The sequence below is a fragment of the Hypanus sabinus genome, chromosome 6 (assembly GCF_030144855.1).
Source record: "Hypanus sabinus isolate sHypSab1 chromosome 6, sHypSab1.hap1, whole genome shotgun sequence".
In the NCBI taxonomy this organism is placed as follows: Eukaryota; Metazoa; Chordata; class Chondrichthyes; order Myliobatiformes; family Dasyatidae; genus Hypanus; species Hypanus sabinus.
Genome location: NC_082711.1, coordinates 165,012,030 through 165,031,861, shown reverse-complemented (window position 1 = coordinate 165,031,861; position 19,832 = coordinate 165,012,030). Strand labels below are relative to the sequence as shown.

Here is a 19,832-nt window from a genome sequence, read left to right as displayed (position 1 = left end):
TGCAGGGTGACTTGGACAGGTTGGGTGAGTGGGCAAATGTATGGCAGATGCAGATTAATGTGGATAAATGTGAGGTTATCCACTTTGGTGGCAAGAACAGGAAGGCAGATTACTATCTAAATGGAGTCAGGTTAGGAAAAGGGGAAGTAAAATTAGATCTAGGTGTTCTTGTACATCAGTCAATGAAAGTAAGCATGCAGGTCCAGCAGGCAGTGAAGAAAGCTAATGGCATGCTGGCTTTTATAACAAGAGGAATTGAGTATAGGAGTAAAGAGGTCCTTCTGCAGCTGTACAGGGCTCTGGTGAGACTCCACCTGGAGTATTGTGTGCAGTTTTGGTCTCCAAATTTGAGCAAGGACATTCTTGCTATTGAGAGAGTGCAGCGTAGTTAATTCCCAGAATGGCAGGACTGTCATATGTTGAAAGATTGGAGCGACTGGGCTTGTATAGACTGGAATTTAGAAGGATGAGAGGGGATCTGATTGAAACATATAAGATTATTAAGGGATTGGACACACTGGAGGCAGGAAGCATGTTCTCGCTGATGGGGGAGTCCAGAACTAGAGGCCACAGTTTAAGAATAAGGGGTAGGCCATTTAGAACAGAGATGCGGAAAAACTTTTTCACCCAGAGAGTGGTGGATATGTGGAATGCTCTGCCCCAGAAGGCAGTGGAGGCCAAGTCTCTGGATGCATTCAAGAGAGAGTTAGATAGAGCTCTTATAGATAGCGGGGTCAAGGGATATGGGGAGAGGGCAGGAACGGGGTACTGATTGTGTATGATCAGCCACGATCACAGTGAATGGCGGTGCTGGCTGGAAGGGCCGAATGGCCTACTCCTGCACCTACTGTCTATTGTCTATTGTCTGTTGTCTATTGCTACAGTTCACTCACCCTAACATTACCGTATGTCTTTGGAATGTGGGAGGAAACCAGGTCACCTGGAGGAAACGCAGGTGGTCAATAGGAGAATGTACAGATTCCTCACAGGCAACAGTGGGAATTCAACCCCAATGGGGGGGGGGTGTGTTACTGGCGTTATAATGGCTTTACACTAACCTCAATGCTACCATGACACCTGTGGGAACAATTCCTTTTTTGTTTACTTACTACTTTGGATTGTATGCAAACTTATTCACAATAAGTTTGAGAAGAAACAAGCCCTTGGCTCATATTACTGAACTGATTTGCACCTACTGTAAGTTTCAGATTGCTAAATAGAGGAAAATTGTTCCCGGTTTAACAGATGACTCAAAGGTGTATACTGTGGCCAAAAAGGATGTAAGAATAAAAAGGTAGCCCCAGCTGTAGGCTAGCAGAAAAAGAATTAATTAGATTGTTCATTGAGGGAGAATACACTCAGTAGCCACTTTATTACCGCTCAGAATGCACATCAGAATCAGAATCAGGTTTAATATCACTGGCACATGTGGTGAAATCTGTTATCTTTGGAACAGCAATACAATGTAATGTATAGTAATAGAAAAAATGTGAATTACAGTATAAAAATAGTTAATTAAATAGTGAAAAAATAGAGGTAAAAAAGTAGTGGGGTAGTGTTCATGGGTTCAATCTCCATTCAGAAATCAGATGACAGAAGGGAAGAGGCTGTTCATGAATCACTGAGTGTGAGCTTTCAGGCTTCTGTACCTCTTTCGGTACATGGTTAGACAAATATCTAACCAGCCAATCACGTAGCAGCAACTCAATGCATAAGAGCATGCAGGCGTGGTCAAGAGGTTCAGATCAAACATCAGAATGGGGACGAAATGTGATCTTTGACTGTGGAGTGATTGTTAGCTTCTCAGAACCTGCTCACTTCTTGGGGTTTTCATGCACAATCGTCTCTGGCATTTACAGAGGATGGTGCAGAAATAAAAAAAAATCTAGTGAGTGGCAGCTCTGTGGGTGAAAGTGCCTTCTTAATGAGAGAGGTCAGAGGAGAATGACCAGACTGGCTCAAGCTGACAGGAAGGCTACAGCAACTCGAATAACCACATGTTACAACAGTGGTGAGCGGAAGGGCATCTCTGAACACACCGCCCGTTGTACCTTGGAGTGGATGGGCTACAGCAGCAGAAGACCATGGGCATACACTGACTAGCCGCTTTATTAGTTACAGGAGGTAGCTAATAAAGTGGCCACTGAGTGTAACTTGCAGGAGGATTATAATTAGGTTTATCGTTTATTTGTTTGTTTTGTGGCAGCAGTGCAGTACAGGCATAGTGAATTACTATAAGTTCCAATAAAAATAAATAGTGTGAAAAAGGAATAGCAAAATGATGGAAGAAAATATTTAAAGAGAAAAGACAGAACTGATGATATTTCTCTCCCAGTTACCTCTATAGCAGGGGTTCCCAGCCTGAGGTCCATGGACCCCTTACATCATAGGTGTCAAACTCAAGGCCCGCGGGCCATATCCGGCCCAGCGTACAATTATATCCGGCCCGCGAGATAATTTTAGATAGATCTATTATTTTAATTATTAATGGCCCGGCAATATGAAGCCTATGATTGTAAGTTAATACCAATCATAAAAATAATGCTTGCTCAGCAGTCTTCTTCATAAGAAACAGAATTTGTGAAGTGAAACACTTTGTAGTTATAGTAGAGACTGAGACACGACACATGAGAACAGGCTGAAAAAACGGAGGCAATGAAAGCTGTGTTCGCAGGCGCCCGACCGATTCGGCCCGCATGAAGCTGCATTTTGCCCAATCCGGCCCGTGACCTAAAATGAGTTTGACATCCCTGCCTTACATGGTATCAGTCCAAGGCATACTGTAGAAATGGTTGGAACCTCTGCTCTGTAGACTCAATAGGAAGAATGATGATCTTCCGTGCTGTCACAATTCTACACTTCTTCTGGACAATTAAAACCATTCCAACTTGTTGTAACCTTCAGCCTGACATCACTGAACTTCCTGCATGTGATGGAGTCTGGTGCACCTCAGTCCGAACTGGGCTTCTGTTAGATTGCTTACGCCAAACTAGAGCATAATTTCTACTCTTTTACAACCCATTTTCCAAGTGACATCAAGGAAAGAATTTTTGCATTTTAATCTTAGAAGACACATAAAAATTCATATTAAGATGTTGAAAAATTGTACATTATAAGTGTTCAGCAGATTGATGTGAATGCAATATTTAACACTTCCTTCAGATCATGCATAAATTAATAACATTAATAATAGGAGGATATAAATTGTTAAATCTGGCAGCTCACAACGGAGAAAACCTCTCCTTTTCATCTTGAATGCTATGCAATATCCTTCTGATAAGATGTGTTCTCTTTTGGGAAGCTGGTCCACAGTAGGATTTATACAGTGACTTATTTGACCCAGGAGTGTGTTATAAGACTGTAAGGTATAGGAGCAGAATTAAGCCATTTGGCCCATTGAGTCTGCTTTGCCATTTCATCATGGCTGATGCAATTTTTCCTCTCAGCCCACAATCTCCTGCCTTCATCCCATATCCCTTCATGCCCTATCTAATCAAGACACAATCAACCTCTCCCTCAAATATACCCAATGGCTTGGCCTCCAGAGCCATCCATGGCAATGAATTCCTCAGATTCATCACCCTCTGGCTAAAGAGATCCCTCTTCAACTCCATTCTAAAAGGATGTCCCTCTATTCTGAGGCTGTATCATCTGGTCTTAGACTCCCCCCACCTTAGGAAACATCCTCTCCACATTGACTCTGTTGAGACCTTTCTAAATTTGATAGGTTTCAGTGGGGTCACCCCTCATTCTTCTGAATTCCAGTGAGTACAGGCCCAGAGCCATCAGACGCTCTTTGTGTGACATGCCTTTCAATTATGGAATCATTTTTGTGAACCTCCTTTAAACCCTCTCTAATTATGGATCAGAGGGACCTAGGAGTCTCTCTATTCTGGAGTTTAAACACGTTAGCTTGTGTATGAAGTGAAGCACGCAAATGGGTGGTGCCTGAAGGGTTCATCTAAGTGTAAGTTAAAGGTGGCAAACTGTAGATGCAATATGAACTGAATTCATCCTACGCACAACATACATAGTTTGCTGACAGTGACATCACAGGCAGACATTTGAAGGCATTTGATAGGCTGACCTTTGTCAATCAGGGGAGTGAGTAGAGGAGTTGTGATGTTATTATGTTTAATTGTACTAGACACTGGCAAAACCACACCAGAGGATTCTGTACAGCTTTGGTCACCTCGTTACTGGAAAGTTGTCGTTATACTGGAAAGAGTGCAGAGAAGATTTACAAGGATACTGTCAGGAGTTCAGGGACTGAATTATAGAGAGACATTGGTCAGGACAGGATTTTTTATGCTTGGAACATAGGAAATGGAGGGGTGACCTTAGAGAGGTGCATAAAATCATGAGGGGTATAGGTAAGGTGAATACATGCAGTTCACTCCCTCCCCTCCACCAGGAAGGAGTAATATACTGAGCACATAGTTGTGAAGTAAGAAGGACATTTTAAAAGGGACCTGAGGTTCGCTTCTTCCCGCAAAGGGTGCTGGAATGAGCTGTCAGAGGATTCAGTAGAGATGGCACACTCCTAACATGTCAGAATTAAAACCCGGTTTATTATGCTGTGACATTTCTATTTTGTGGCAGCAAAAACAGTGCAATACATAAAAGTTATAAGTTACAATTGTAAATTACAACAGGAAATATTTAGTGCAAAGAGGGAGAGAAGTTTAAGGTAGTGCTCACGGATTTGTGCTCCATTCAGAAATCTGATGCAGAGGGGAAGAAGCTGATCTTGAAATGTTGATTCTGGGCCTTCAGGCTCCGTATCTCTTCCCTGATGGTAGCAATAAGAAGAGGTCGTGTCCTGGAGGATGAGGGTTCCTAATGATAGAAGCTGCCTTCTTGAGGCATTGCCTATTGGAGATGTCATCGATGGCCAGGAGACTTGTGCATTTGATGGAGCTGGCTGTGTTTACAACCCTCGACAGCCTTTTCTGTTTCTGTGCATTGGTGCCTCCGTTCATGTAAAACATGTAAAATACATTTGGATAAATAGATGACAGGGATTTAGAGAGACATGGGCCAATTATGACTAGCAAATGGAACCAGCTTGGTGGGACCATGATCAGTATGGATGGGTCATGCCAAAGAGCTTATTTCTCTATAACTCTGAAAAAATCCAATTGCATCTGAAGGTCTAACTTTAACAATATCAATACTTGGGTAGACTTCAAACCTTTATTGAGAAAAGATAGACTGCTGGATAATTTTCTTTGTTGCAGTGTCCTACATAAAAGATACAAAAGTTATTGCCAACATTTTTGAGCTTCAAGACTGAACAAAAGTTGTTTTATAATAACATGTCAGAATGTCCCTGTTTGAAGTCTCTCCATCTGCTGTGTTAATGAAGGAGATTAAAATTAAAGAATAGATAAAAGAACTTGATATACTATCACATTTATTGCCACCATCGTAAGATTGTGCAGGATAATTTCAAACACTTACTGATTATCAGAGGCCATGAAACGGCATTAATTTATCTCAAAACTGTTTGGCCTCAGGATAGATCTTATGAACTGATAAAAGACTATCTAGATGAGGATAAAAACAATAAGAAGTTCATTTTAATTGTAACTGGAGATGACAGTGAGGTTGCCTGCCGCTCAGCCCTTCTCTTCACCTCTATCCCATTTTATACTATGCCTGATTCCACATTGAAGGGGTGGGAAAAGAAGGTTGTTACAAAACAGAAGTGGGTTCTGATCTCATCAGTATCCCACCAGTTCTAGTTTAAAACCAATGCTTAATTACTTGAGAATTAATGTAAGGGGTGGTGGGAAGTCAATGTAATTTGATCCGGTTTGTGCACCTGTGGGACAAATAGTAGAGGCAACTCGAAAAGATGACACATGGGTGGAAGGGGTTTGATTCTAAGCACGACATCAGGTAAAATGGGCATCTGGCAATGACAAAACGCTCCATGCAGGACGATGAAGAGATGGCACACACACGCACACGCACACACACACCATGAATGGCTAAAGTACAAAGTTATACATTATACAGCCTTGAGGTTCGTCTCCTTACAGGCAGCCACAAAACAACGAAACCGAAAAGAATCCATTTAAAAACCCAATAGGACCCATTTAAAAAAGACTGTCAAGCACTGTCAAGAAAAAAACAGATCATGTAAGCAGTAAAAGTAAGCAAGTAACATTCAGAACTGACGGTTACGAAAGTGAGTCCACATTCACGAAGCCAGTCATCACTGCAGCAGATTCAGGAGTCCATTAGTTGCAGGAAACAGCCTCAGTTCAGTGCAGGGACAAGTTAACCTCATGGACCAGTGAGCTGAACTGGTCTATCCCACGCCTCTGGCCCCAATATCCTGACCTTTTCAATATGGCTTGGTGCTTAAATCGCCCAAGCCACATGTTGTTCCTTGCTCTCAGGCCCAGGCCCGGCCTCTTCTATATGCTCTTCGGCCTGGGCCCTGTTGCTTTGATAACGCTCTCAGACCTGGGCCCTGTTGTTACGATACGCTCTCAGACCTGGGCTCTGTTGCTTCTATATGCTCTTCGGCCTGGGCCCTGTTGCTTTGATAACGCTCTCAGACCTGGGCCCTGTTGTTACGATACGCTCTCAGACCTGGGCCCTGTCACTTTGATATGCTCTTGGGCCTGGGCCTTGTTGCTTTGATACACTCTCAGACCTGGGCCCTGTCGCTTTGATATGGTCTCAGACCTGGGCCCTGTCGCTTCGATGTGCTCTTGGGCCTGGGCCCAGTTGCTTTGATATGCTCTCAGACCTGGGCCCTGCCTTTTGATCGCTGAAGATCATTCTGCTACGCTAGCAGAGAGGGGAGAGCCTATTGTTGTGCCCAGAGAATGTTGCCCAGGTTTTCTCTGTTTTGGATGTGGACGTGGACTGTATACTTTTTTCAGTCTTATAGTGTTTTTATATTCTATGTTTTTCGCCCAATCTTTCTCAGTTCTTTTTTGTGTGTGGGGGGGGGGTTGATGTGCATGTTATGTTTTGCTCGTTTTTTGTGTGTGGAGGGGGATTCCTGGGGGGGGGGTTGATATGCCTGTTCTGTTTGATTTGTTCTTTTGTGGGGAGGGGGGATTATTTTGGGTTAACGATTATGCTGCCTTTCTTTTCTTTCTTGGTTTCATGGCTACCTGGAGAAGAAGAAATTCAGAGTTGTATACTTTGATAATAAATGAACCTTTGAAACCTTTGAAATGATACGTTTGCTATTAGACTGGAATACAAGGGTTAGGAAGTTCTGCTGCAGTGGAGTTGGGTTATAGAAGAACACATTTTCAGGTGCTAATAAATGCAAATCTACGGTAGCGGCAACTGTTAGACTTTACAGCGCCTGCGATCATGGTTCAATTCCCGCTGCTGTCTGTAAGGTGCTTGTACTTTTCCCGCCATGACTGCGTGGTTTTTCTCCGGGTGCTCCTGTTTCTTACCGCGTTCCGAAGGCACGGTGGTTAGTAAAATGTGAGCACGCGATGTGGGCAACACTTGCGGGCTGCCCTCCAGAACATCCTCGGATTGAGCTGGTCATTGACACATTTCAGTATCTTTTGATGTATACATGATAAATAAAGCTCATCTTTATCATTTTCTTTCGATAAGGCATCAGAGGTGATAATGAAATGAGATGATAGTGCATATAATGAAGGCTTTTAAAACTCATCAAAGGAGACAAAACAGCACATTTCACTGTATGTTCCAACGTACGTGACAAATAAAGCAAATCTTTTATCTTTTTTCTTTTGATAAGGCACCAGAGATAATTATCAAATGCACATGATGAAGGCTCTGCTGCCTTTAATATATTTAAAGAATATTTTAGTGGGAAGTGTGTGAGTGTCCAAATTAAGGTGCAATGTGGATGGGAGAATGAAGAGGGTTGTTATAAGTATGTCTTACACTAAGTGTGTTGGCCCCAGCTGCTGGTGACAATGGGCAAATTAAGCTCTAACTGGCCACACCTTGTATATTACACCCAGTTCTGGTCACTAGAAAGTGAAGCAAGCCTCAAATCTGACATGGCCTATGTAGCTGATCTCCACCATCAGGGAAGGCTCCAAGTTTAGTCCATGGACAAGAGTAAACAGTTGATGTTTCGGGCCGAGACCCTGTCCTGATAAATTCTGTCCCTCTTCTCCCGAGACCAGTTTTATCTCCTTCGTGTTTCTGTATCTTGGATGGAAATTGAATCGATAGGAAGTAGAAGTAATGGCGTTATAAGATTGAAAAGCCCTGCATCAATAGGATTTGGGCTTCAGGGTTTGAAGTGAGATAGCTAAAGCAGGTAATGTAACATGAGAAAGAAAATGAAGATTAATGCCATCTCTTAGCAATAAGTCAAGGATGAAGGAGTGAAGTGTGCCTCATGTCAGAGTATGTCTACAACTAATACCAATCCTCTGTGGCTGTCTTCTCATTATCAGAGCTTAACAATAGAAGTAATATTAGAACATTAATGTTAGAAGTAACTCAGAGTAATGGATGCATGGAACACCCTAACAGGGTTGGTTGGAGAGGCAGACGCTTTATGGGTGTTTAAGAGACTCCTAGATAGGCACACAGATGATATAAAAATGGAGGACTATGTAGGACAGAAGGGTTAGATTGATCTTAGAGTAGGTTAAAAGGTCAGCACAACATTGTGGGCTGAAGGGCCTGTATTGTGCTGTAGTGTTCTACGTGAAAAGAGCAAAATAAAATCCCAAGCTTTCATTCTTCTCACAATGTTGTCATTTTCTTCTGCCCTTCCTTGTGTCCACCTGTTACAGGTGCCAGTCATGGAACGTAGACGTGAACGCTAGAAGTAACGGCCGGTACACCTGTGTCGAAAGGAAAGGATAGAAAGGCCCTCTATCGGTAAGATTTTGGCTTCAGGGCTTGAAGTGAGATGGCTAAAGCAGATACTGTAACGTGAGAAAGAAAATGAAGATTAATAGCGTCACTTAACAGTAAATCAAAGATGAAGGAGAGAGGGATGCTTCCTGTCCATAACGAATAAAAATCCTCTGAGGCTGCTTTTTCATTGTCATAGCTTTCCAACCTCTCTAATAGCTTGCTAACAAACACAAAACAAAATGGGGGTACTTCAGCTAATCTGAATCTTTGGCCACAGAGGATGGGCAATTAACATGACAGGGTTCTTTGCAGCAGTAATTACGATCATTAAGTTCAGTCTCACATAGAACATCGAACAGTACCGCACAGTGTGATATTGTGCTGACCCTTTAACCGACTCCAAGATCAACCTACCATTCTGTCCTGCACACCCCTTGAATGTTTTTTATCCATGTGTCTCTTAAGCCACTCTAATGTCCTTGCCCTACAACCGGCAGGCTTCTGAACCGGTGTGGATAAAGTGCACATTGGTTGTTTCTCAGTCTCAGTTTATGTATACTTTTTCATTAGTTCCACTGTAGTTCTTTATTTTCCTGTGAATGCCTACAAGAAAATGAAGCTCAAGGTAGTATATGGTGCCATATATGTAGTTTGATAATAAATTTTATAAATAAAACAATAATATATCTGACTGTCTGACAGCACATTCCATGCACCCACCACCCTGTATAAAAAACCTGCCTCTGACATCCCCCCAATACTTTCCTCCAATCACCTTAAAATTATGCCCTGTTGTGTCAGCCGTTATCACCCTGGGGAAAGGGGCATTGCCTGTCCACCCTATCTGCCTCTTATCATCTTACACACCTCTATCTTTTTCAAATTTATTTATTGCAATACAGCGCAGAATAGGCCATTTTGGCCCTTTGAGCTGCGCCACCCAGTGATCCCCTGACTTAACCCGAGCCTAATCACGGGACAATTTACAACGACCAGTTAGCCTACCAACCGGTGTGCCTTTGGACTGTGGGAGGAAACCAGAGCACCCAGAGGAAACCTATGCAGTCACAGAGAGAACGTACTAACTCCTTAGAGACAGTGGTGGGAATTGAACCAGGGTTGCATGTACTGTGCAACACTGTACTAACCGTGTCTCCCTTCTGCAGTATCTATTTGCCACTGAGCCCATTCATGCCTGGTGCATCTTTCAAGCAGTTTAACATGTCTCTGTCCCCTCACAAGAAGCGACAGTCTCCCCCCCCCACCACTCCCCAACACTGGCAGACTCCAGGGATATCTGCCATCACCTTACAGCTGAAAGCTGATGCCTAGCATTGCAATATTGTCTTAATTTTACTGAAACTTCATGCTCTAATAGAAACAAAGTCGCTGTCACAATTGCCATCATTTGACATGACGAAACATGTGGTATAATTGAAATGGGATCATCATTTTGTAAAGCATTATTATTAATGACTTTCTATGTATTAGAGGATATTAGTGGCAATATGAGAAAGATAATGCCCTAGGGTAGTGCGTTCTGAAAGCTCATTTAAGGAACGTCATTATGCTGCCTCTGTTATAATTTTCATTTGTCAATGAAACATAAAGGTCTGGCTTATTTATTAAAAGCTGAAAAAAGTAATAGACCACATCAGATTTCAGGAGAAATACCACAAACCTATTAGAATTTTCCCCCCCTCTCTTTATGAATGGTGGTGCTCCCTGGAGCCAGACTATCTGATCTGATAGTGAGCCTTGTAGATAGTGATCATGCAGTTGTTGTCTGTCGCATTTTCGAAGACACTTTTGTTATCACAAGTTGATAGTGGGCTGCCGTAAGAAGGTCTCATTCACTCGTCAGCAGAAGAGCTTGTAAAATGTGACAGGCTCTGGTTTAGAGTTGAACATGGCTAGTCTGCTAAATCCATCTTCAGTGCATCTGTGGGGAAATGCGAATCTCTGCTGGTGGGGGCACATCAAGTGATACCAGGCTCAGTGCCGGGAGTGGCCTTGAGCCAGTAATGCAGCATAGTGGAGTGCTGTCTTGCCGGTAAAGAGAGCTGGGTCACCCTCCCTGCTGAGGATTAGAGTGGGGTGATTAACAAGAACCAAAGGGTCATGGAAATGGAGTCTTCAGACTCATGCACCCTGTATTACCAATATATGCTGATTCCCATTTGCCTTTCCTATCCAACTGCTGCTGAAGCAAAAATCGAAGCACTAGCGATATAAAGCAGCAAGGCAACAAGGTATTGTTTCAAACCGCGTCATCAGGTTTGATGATGACACATCACCAACAACGATGATGAGATGGAGTACAGAGAGGCAGTGGAGCAGCTGGTGAATTAGTGTGAGAAGAACATCCTAACCTCGAACTGGAACTTGGAGAAGACCAAGGAGATCATTGTGGACTTCAGGATGGTGCAAAAGAACCTGCAAGTACGTGGCTCCTCCGTGGAGAGAGTTAAGTGCATCAAGTTCTTGGGAGTGCGCATTACAGATGACCTCACTTGGTCCCTTACTACCATCTCCCTGAACAAGAAGGCACTGTAGCACCTCCACTTGCTAAGGAGATGGAAGCAAGCAAGGCCCTCCCCCCATCCATCTTAACTGCATACTGCATTTTATAGAGGCACCATTGAGAGCATCCTGACAAGTTGCATCTCCATCTGGTATGGGAGCAGTTGAGCGTTGGACTGGAAGTCCCGACAAAGGACTGTTAGAACAGCTGAGGGGATCATAGGGGTCTCCCTACCATCCATTGGGGACAGTTATCAGTTGAGTACATAGGACCCTTCATGTAATGAAGAATTCCACCATCCAGCATCCTCTCCGACTTCCTACCATCAGGCAGGAGACTCTGATGCAAAAAACAAGAACAGTCAAGATGAGAAACAGTTTCTTCCCCCAGACCAGTGCCCTTCTGAGCTCTCTGTTGCATCGCTGAAGTGCCACTGGTTAACCTGTTTTGTACCTTACAATATTTTAATTTGTTATTTATGTGTGATTCATCTGTAGATTTTATCCTTACCTTCATAAGTTATTGTGTTATGTGTATTGTGTGTACTACTGTGCTTTACACCCTGGTTTGGAGAAATGTTGTCTCATTTCTATATACATTATAAGGTTATATACATTACATACATATACTGTACATTAGTGATAATAAACCTGATTCTGAGCAGTACGGACCGTAGCCTTGTCTCTGTTTTTGCACTAATGTCCTGTTTTTCACAAATCTTTTTCCTCCTTCCCTGTCTTGTTTAATGCACCTATAATTTTTGTTTTCTGAATCGACATGCCTGTGCTGCTGCTGGAAGCACTTTTTTCATTGTGCCTGTACCACACCATAGTTGAGCACAAGACAATAAACTGGACTTGACTCGGTTAATCCCAGATTTCCCTGTTCAAGTGTGGCTAATGCTAATCGGGCTCAGGTGGCTGTGAATTCTGAAGAGGCGACTGCATTTGGGAAATCCATTTCTTGTCTGGACTGTGCAGTTCTTGAATGGAGGGGTTGTTGCCAGGGTAGTGATAAGAGCCCATTTAGGCCGCATTGAATCAGGGCTGGTTGATGCTGGCTTTAATATTCACAGGAAACTGTGCCGGGGAAGCCAAATGAAATAAAATTACGCCAAGCTTTAATATTTCTCCAAGAGTTAATGGAATTGTTGTGGCTGAGTGACATTACGGTGGAGGTGTGTACATCATGCTGTTTGTCATTGACTACAGCTCAGCATTCAATACTATCTTCTCCTCAAAAGAAGCTGCAAAAAGTTGTGAACTGAGTCAGCTCCATCATGGGCTCCAGCCTCTGTAGCATCCAGGACATCTTCAAGGAGCGATGCCTTAAAAAGACGGCGTCCATTATTAAGCACCCCCATCACCCTCTTCTCATTGTTACCATCAGGTAGGAGGTACAGAAGCCTGAAGGCACTCACACAGTGATTCAGGAACAGCTTCTTCCCTTCTGCCATCCGATTCCTGAATGCACATTGAACCCATGAACACTACCTCACTACAGGGAGTCAGAAAATCTACCCAACGACCCAGGAATTTTGTGACCTTCAGGCACGGAGCTTGAAAAAAGCGTGTAACAGACCTAACGTTGTAAACCAGCGAGTTGTTTTCTATGCCTCCCCGCTTGCTGGGAAAATGCAGACACCTCTTTCTTCCTTGTTAGGGAGAGATGCAGTATGTCAAATGCCGGGTGAAACGCTAAGTCTTTGGGGTAGCCGTAAGTCTGAGTCTTTGCTATTGCTTTGCGGACGGTTGAGTGCCCGGTGGCAGTCCTGATACTTGTTTTTTTTGCCGGTGGGGGGAGGGGGGAATTGTTGCTCGCTGCCACCTACATGTGGGAGGGAATGAAGCTTGGGGGGGGGGACTTGGGAGTTCTTACATTTAACTGTCATTCATTCTTTGGGGCACTTCTCTGTTTTCATGGATGTTTGCGAAGAAAAAGCATTTCAGGATGTATATTGTATACATTTCCCTGACATTAAATTGGACCTTTGAGCCTTTTTAAGTGTAACTATTATATATCTATATATATTCACTGTAACTCAGTTTTAATGTATTGCAATGTACTGCTGCTCCATAACAAAAAATTTCATGATACTGGCGACAGTAAACCTGATTCTGATTCTGAAATTGGTCACCAAGCTTCCTGTGCAGCTGGAGCCTCGTTTTCTACACTTGCAGGCTCTAGTCGTTTTGGCTGTGTGCTGTGTGCTTTGCCCCCCTGCTCTACTCGCTTTACACTTACAACTGTGAGGCTGAGTACAGCTCCGATGCCATTTTTAAATCTGCTAACAGCATCGCTGTTGTTGGCCAAATCAAAGGTGGTGATAAATCGGCATACGGAGGCAAATTGAAAATCTAGTTGAATGATGCCACAACAACAACCTCTCACTCAGCGTCAGCAAAACCAAAGTGCTGATTATCAACTACAGGAGGAAGAAGCTACAGGCCCAAGAGCCAGTCCTCATTAGGAGAGGGTCAGTAATTTTAAATTCCTTGGTGTTATCGTATTATAGGGTCTGTTCTGGTAATAACGTGCCTCTATTTTCTTATAAGTTTATGCAGATTTGGCATGTTATCTAAAACTCTGAAAAACTCCTATGGATGTACAGTGGAGGGTATCCTGACAGGTTGCATCATGGCCTGGTATGGAAACATCAATGCCCAAGAACAGAAAACCTACAAAAAGTGGTGAAGCCTTTAAAGAGTGATGAATGCAGCCCAGCCCGTCACAGGAAATGCCTTCTCTATCACTGAACACATCTACAAGGAGGGCTGCCACAAGAAAGCAGTATCCATCATCAAGGACCCCCACCATATAGACTACGCTGCCTTCTCATTGCTGCCATTGGGAAGTAAGTACCGGAGGCTTGTATCTCACACCACCAGGTTCAGGAGCAGTTATTACCCTTTAACCATCAGTTTCCTGAACCCGCGAGAATAACCTCAACTCTGAACTGGTTCCACAATCTATGAACTCAGTTTCAAGGCCTCAACAACTCATGTTTTCAAAATTATTTGTTTATTTACTGTAGTTGCACAGCTTGTCTTCTTTTGTGCATTGGTTGTCAGTTTTGTTTGTAGTTTTTCATTGATTTTATTGTACTTCTTCTACTGTGAATGCCTACAAGCAAAGGAATGGTAGTGTAGTAGACGATGACATAGCGACAAGAAATTTACTTTGAACTTGAGTGGCAAAGGCTAGGCCCAAGGCTTGTGTGCCATGCTGTTTAAAACTTGGAGATTCGTGGAGGAAAAACTGGGCTGAAATTAAGCTGTGAAAACATCACCAAATGGGTGTATTAGATTGCATGTTCCGGTTGGCCAGCCTCAGAAAACTAGCTTACAGGATGAAGAGCTGGTTGTGACTCCTAACCACCATGCTCCAACACACACTCGCAATCACAGATTTACAAACTCCTAATTTTTACTGTAATATTCTCTTCTGTAATTTATGACTTTGCCACAAAACAAGTTTTGCATCATTGATTTACATATATGATCATAAACCTCATTCTGATCAGATGCTGCTCAATATACACACATACATAAATTCAATTCAAACACACACACCCACACAAAAACAGAGTCCTGTACAGAAATGCAGAAGTCTTAGGCACACATAAAAAAAAATCTGTAAAGCAAAGATACTTTCAAAGATAATGAAATGAAAAGTTTCTAAATATCAAAAAATTACTATAAAGAGCAATAAACAGAAAAGAAAAATGGAATCAAATCAATATTTGCTGTGACCACCCTTTGCCTTTAAAATTGCATCAATTCTCTTAGGTACACCCTCATGCAGCTCAGCTGGTAGATTGTTCCAAGTGTCTTGGAGAACTGGTTACAGTTCTTCTGTAGACTTTGGCTGTCTCATTTGCTTCTGTCTCTCCAGTTAATCGGTAATCCCAGGCAGCCTTGATGATGTTGAAATCAGGGGTCTGTGCAGGCCGTAACAAGTGAAATATATATTTATAAGTATATATGCATATGTGTATACTAGTGCTGTGTCTGTGCTCTTGAATCCTTGCCATTCTCTTCACACCCATCTTGTGGTTGTTGTAAATGAGATGCAGGGGTTAAAATGAGGTAACCCTCATGCTCACTACCACAGAAAGCAGACTTCTAGCCTGTCTGTCTCTCCAATAAAATACACTCCACTCTACCTTGCCAAAACATGCTCCATTTCAATAAACAGAATTAACTTGGCAACAAGCCAATGCACAAGGTAGAATAGAGAGATTTCAAGACACTGTGGGTGCATTCAGAATTCTAATGTGCACATAGGTGTCAATATGGAAAACATACCTTTCAGTGGGATAAAAAGTGATGTGTGCAGGAAGTTAAATTTGCTGTTTTTTAGAGGGGAGCTTTAAACAGACATACACATTCAGGCACACACATGTGTCTTTAATGGTGTCATTATCACTGGATGTTGTTAATCGTGAAGAGGGTAGCCTTCAGCTACAAACTGATATTGATGAATTGAGAAGACATACAGAGTAGTGACAGATGGAATTTAATCCTGAACAATGTGAGGCATTTAATTTTGTGGAAGATAAATAATAAGGCAATTATAAGCGTTATAAAAGGTAGGACTCTTGGATGTAGCAAGGAACAGAGAAATTTTAGTGTACGAGTCAAAGGATCTCTAAAGGCTGCAGAAAAGGGAGCGAGGCAGAAGAAAGGAAACTATAGGCCAGTTATTCTGACCTCAGTGATTGGGAAAATGATGGAATTAATTGTTAAGGATCTGGTTTTGGAGGCACATGATAAAATAGGCCATAGTCAGCATGGTTTCCTCAAGGGGAAATCTTGCCCAACAGATCTGTTGGAATTTACTGGAGAAATAACAAGCAGGATAGACAGTGCAGAATTGGTTGATGTCATGTCCTTGGATTTTCAGAAGGCGTTTGACAAGGTGTCACATATGAGGCTGCTTACTGAGGCAGTGGCTGATTAGCAGGAGGCAAAGAGTGGGAATGAAGGGAGCCTTTTTTGACTGGCTGCTGATGACTAGTGGTGTTCTGCAGGGGTCTGTGTTGGGACCGATTCTTTTTTAGATTATATATCAATGATTTGGATGATGGAATTGATGGCTTTGTTGCAAAGATTGCAGAAAATATGAAGATAGGTGAAGGGGTAGGTAGTTTTGAGGAAGTAGAAAGGCTACAGAAGGATTTAGACAGATTAAGAGAATGGGCAAAGAAATGGCAGATGGAATACAGTGTTGGGAAGTCTATGGTTATGCACTTTGGCAGAAGAAATGGAAAGGTTGAATATTTTCTAAATGGAAAGAAAATACAAAAAACTGAGGCATGAAGGGACTTGGGAGTCCTTGTGCAGGATTCCCTAAAGGTTAATTTGAGTCTATGGTGAGGAAGGCAAATGCAATGTTAGCATTCATTTCAAGAGGACTAGAATATAAAAGCAAGTATGTAGTGTTGAAACTTTAAAGCACTGGTGAGGCCTCACTTGGAGCATCATGACCAGGTTTGGGCCCCTTATCTTCGAAAGGATGTACTGAAACTGGAGGGGATTCAAAGGCGGTTCATGAAAATGATTCCAGGAATGAATGGCTCGTCATATGAAGAGTGTTTGATGGCTCTGGGCCTGTGTTCACTCGAATTCTGAAGAATAAGGGGTGACCTCATTGATACCTATTAAATGGTGAAAGCCCTTGATAGAGTGGACGTGGAGAGGATGTTACCTATGGTGGGAGAGTCTGGAGGACACTGCCTCAGAACAGAGGGGTGTCCTTGTAGAATAGAGGGGTATCCTTTTAGAACAGAATTTCTTTAGCCAGAGAGTGAAGGACAAGTCTTTATTTAAGGCAAAGATTGATAGATTCTTGATTGGTCAGGGCATTAAGGGATCCGAGCATAAGGCATTAGACTGAGGCTGAGATTGAGAGGAAATTGGATCAGTCATGATGAAATAGCAGAGCAAAATCAATGGGCCAAATGGCCTAATTCTGCTCTTAAAACTCAAGAGGATTTCTAACTTTTAGAAGATTTTCAAATTACAATGACTTATAAATTACAAAGGATTGTCAAACACTGGCACAATTCTTACAAACAAAAGGACATAAGTTACAGAGGAATGAGTCATCCATTGCAGAAACTAAAGGCCGCAGAATGATCTCGAGTTCAACTTCCTGCCATCTCATGTTTATGCCAATCTTAACTGCTTTCTACCATTTATAATCTTTTGCCTCAAATTGATGTTACCAGCATGAGAAGATTTTCAATTGCATTCATCAGGCCCGGTGAATGCAATGTTTAATTTGGCCAAAGTATTTCTCGTGATTAAATCATTGGGCACTTATTAACAACAAGAGGCTGAGCAAGGAATATTGGTTGGAAGCTTCACTTTGGCAAGAACAACTTTGTGCCCCGGAAAGTTTCTCAAGAATGTAAAAGATTGAGGGGAGATTTGATAGAGATATACAAAATTATGAGGGGTATAGATAGGGTAAATGCAAGCAGACTTTTCCCACTGAGGTTGGATAAGACTACAGCTGAGGTCATGGGCTAAGGGTGAAAGGTGAAATGGTTTAAGAGGAACATGAAGGGGGTTTCTTCACAGAGAGGGTGGTGAGATTGTGGAACGAGTTGCCAGTGCAAGTGGTCAATTTCAATATTTAAGAGTTATTTGAATAGGTACATGGATGGAATGAAGCAGATTAATAGTTTGCCATGGCTAGATGGGCCAAAGGGCCTGTTTCTGTTCTGCAGTGTTTAATGACTCCGATTCTAAAGGTTGTACTGCTGTGCTGGAGGTTAGCGATAAGCCCCGTGGGCCCTGGAAAGTAAATACCCATCAGAGCTGCATCCAGCTAGTTCGAAACAAAATCTGCGACTAGCACATAAGTCTCCGTAACTTCCGCCACCTCCAGCAGGATCCCACCACCGAGCCCATCTTTCCCTCCCCCCCCCCCCCACCCTCCCACTCTCTGCTTTCCGCAGGGATCGTTCCCTACGTGACTCCCTTGTCCATTCGTCCCTCTCTACTGATCTCCCTCCTGGCACTTAACCTTGCAAGCGGAACAAGTGCTACACCTGCCCCTACACCTGCACCCTCACTACCATTCGGAGCCCCAAACTCTTCCAGGTGAGGAGACACTTGTGGCCTCCTGTATACCAGTGAGACCTGACGTAGATTGGGAGACTGCTTTGTTGAGCACCTACCAGAAAAAGTGGGATCTCCCAGTGGCTACCCATTTTAATTCTACTTCCCAATCCCATTCCAACATGTCAGTTCATGGCCTCATCTACTGTCACAATGAGGCCACACTCAGGTTGGAGGAGCAACACCTTATATTCTGTTTGGATAGCCTCCAACCTGATGGCTTGAACATTGATTTCTTGAACTTCTGGTAATGCTCAACCCCCCCCCCCCCACCTCACCATTCCCTATTCCCCTTTCCCTCTCTCACCTTATCTCCTTACCTGCATATCACCTCCCTCTGGTGCTCTTCCCCGTTTTCTTTCTTCCATGGCCTTCTGTCCTCTCTTATAAGATTCCCTCTTCTCCAGCCCTGTATCTCTTTCACCAATCAACTTCCCAGCTCTTTACTGCACCCCTCCCCTTCCTGGTTTCACCTATCACCTTGTGTTTCTCCCTCCCCTTCCCCACCTTCTTACTCTGACTCCTCGTCTTTTTTTTCCAGTCCCAATGAAGGGTTCCAGCCCAAAATGTCAACTGTACTCTTTTCCATAGATGCTGCCTGGCCTGCTGAGTTCCTCCAGCATTTTGTGTACGTTGCTCTGATTTCCAGCCTCTGCAGACTTTCTCTTGTTTCTGAGGAGGTCTTGAAGGATGTGTCATTTTGGTAGAAAATTTGTAGAAATCTGCTGAATCTGAGCAAGTCATTCAACCCATTGAAAGTGTACTGGAGATACGAAAGAAAGCTAAGGAAGAGGGAGACAGACTACGTGAAGGAAAGGATTGGGAGGAGAAACAACTCTGACAGGGCCCTCATGATCTGTATTCCAGATTCCACGTGTTTTGGTTCTGGTACATTAATTGGTTGAGATTTGTGGGCCATCCTTGCAGGAAGGATATGACAGTTCCATTCCTGCACAGAGTCACAGTTATAGAAAAGTACAGTAGAAAAGTAACAGACCCTTTGGCCCATCTAGTTCATGCAAAACTGAGACCATAGCCCTCCATGGCCCTACCATCTATGTAACTGTCCAAACGTCTCTTAAACTTTTCACCTTTCACTCTTAACCCATGACCTCTGGTTGTAGTTCCACCCAACCTCAGTGAAAAAAAACTACTTACACTTATCCTATCTATACCCTTCACAACTTTGTATACCTCCATCATATCTCCTTTCAATCTTCTACGTTCTGCATTCCAATGAAGAGGAATGTAGAAAACTCTTCCTGTTTGCCACTCTCTTAGGGATTAAGAGTGGGTCATGTAGGAGGCCTCCCGACAGAACCTGCAGAGGGAATAGAACT

General features: G+C 43.0%; 1 long non-coding RNA gene across 1 annotated transcript in view; it reads left to right on the top strand.

Annotated features, from left to right (window-relative positions):
- LOC132396037 (uncharacterized) overlaps positions 1–19,832 on the top strand; it is a 194,548-nt gene that overhangs the window by 67,335 nt on the left and 107,381 nt on the right. The window contains exon 3 of the long non-coding RNA XR_009512816.1: positions 8,772–8,859. This is a non-coding gene — a long non-coding RNA (uncharacterized LOC132396037). The remainder of the gene's footprint in view (positions 1–8,771; positions 8,860–19,832) is intronic.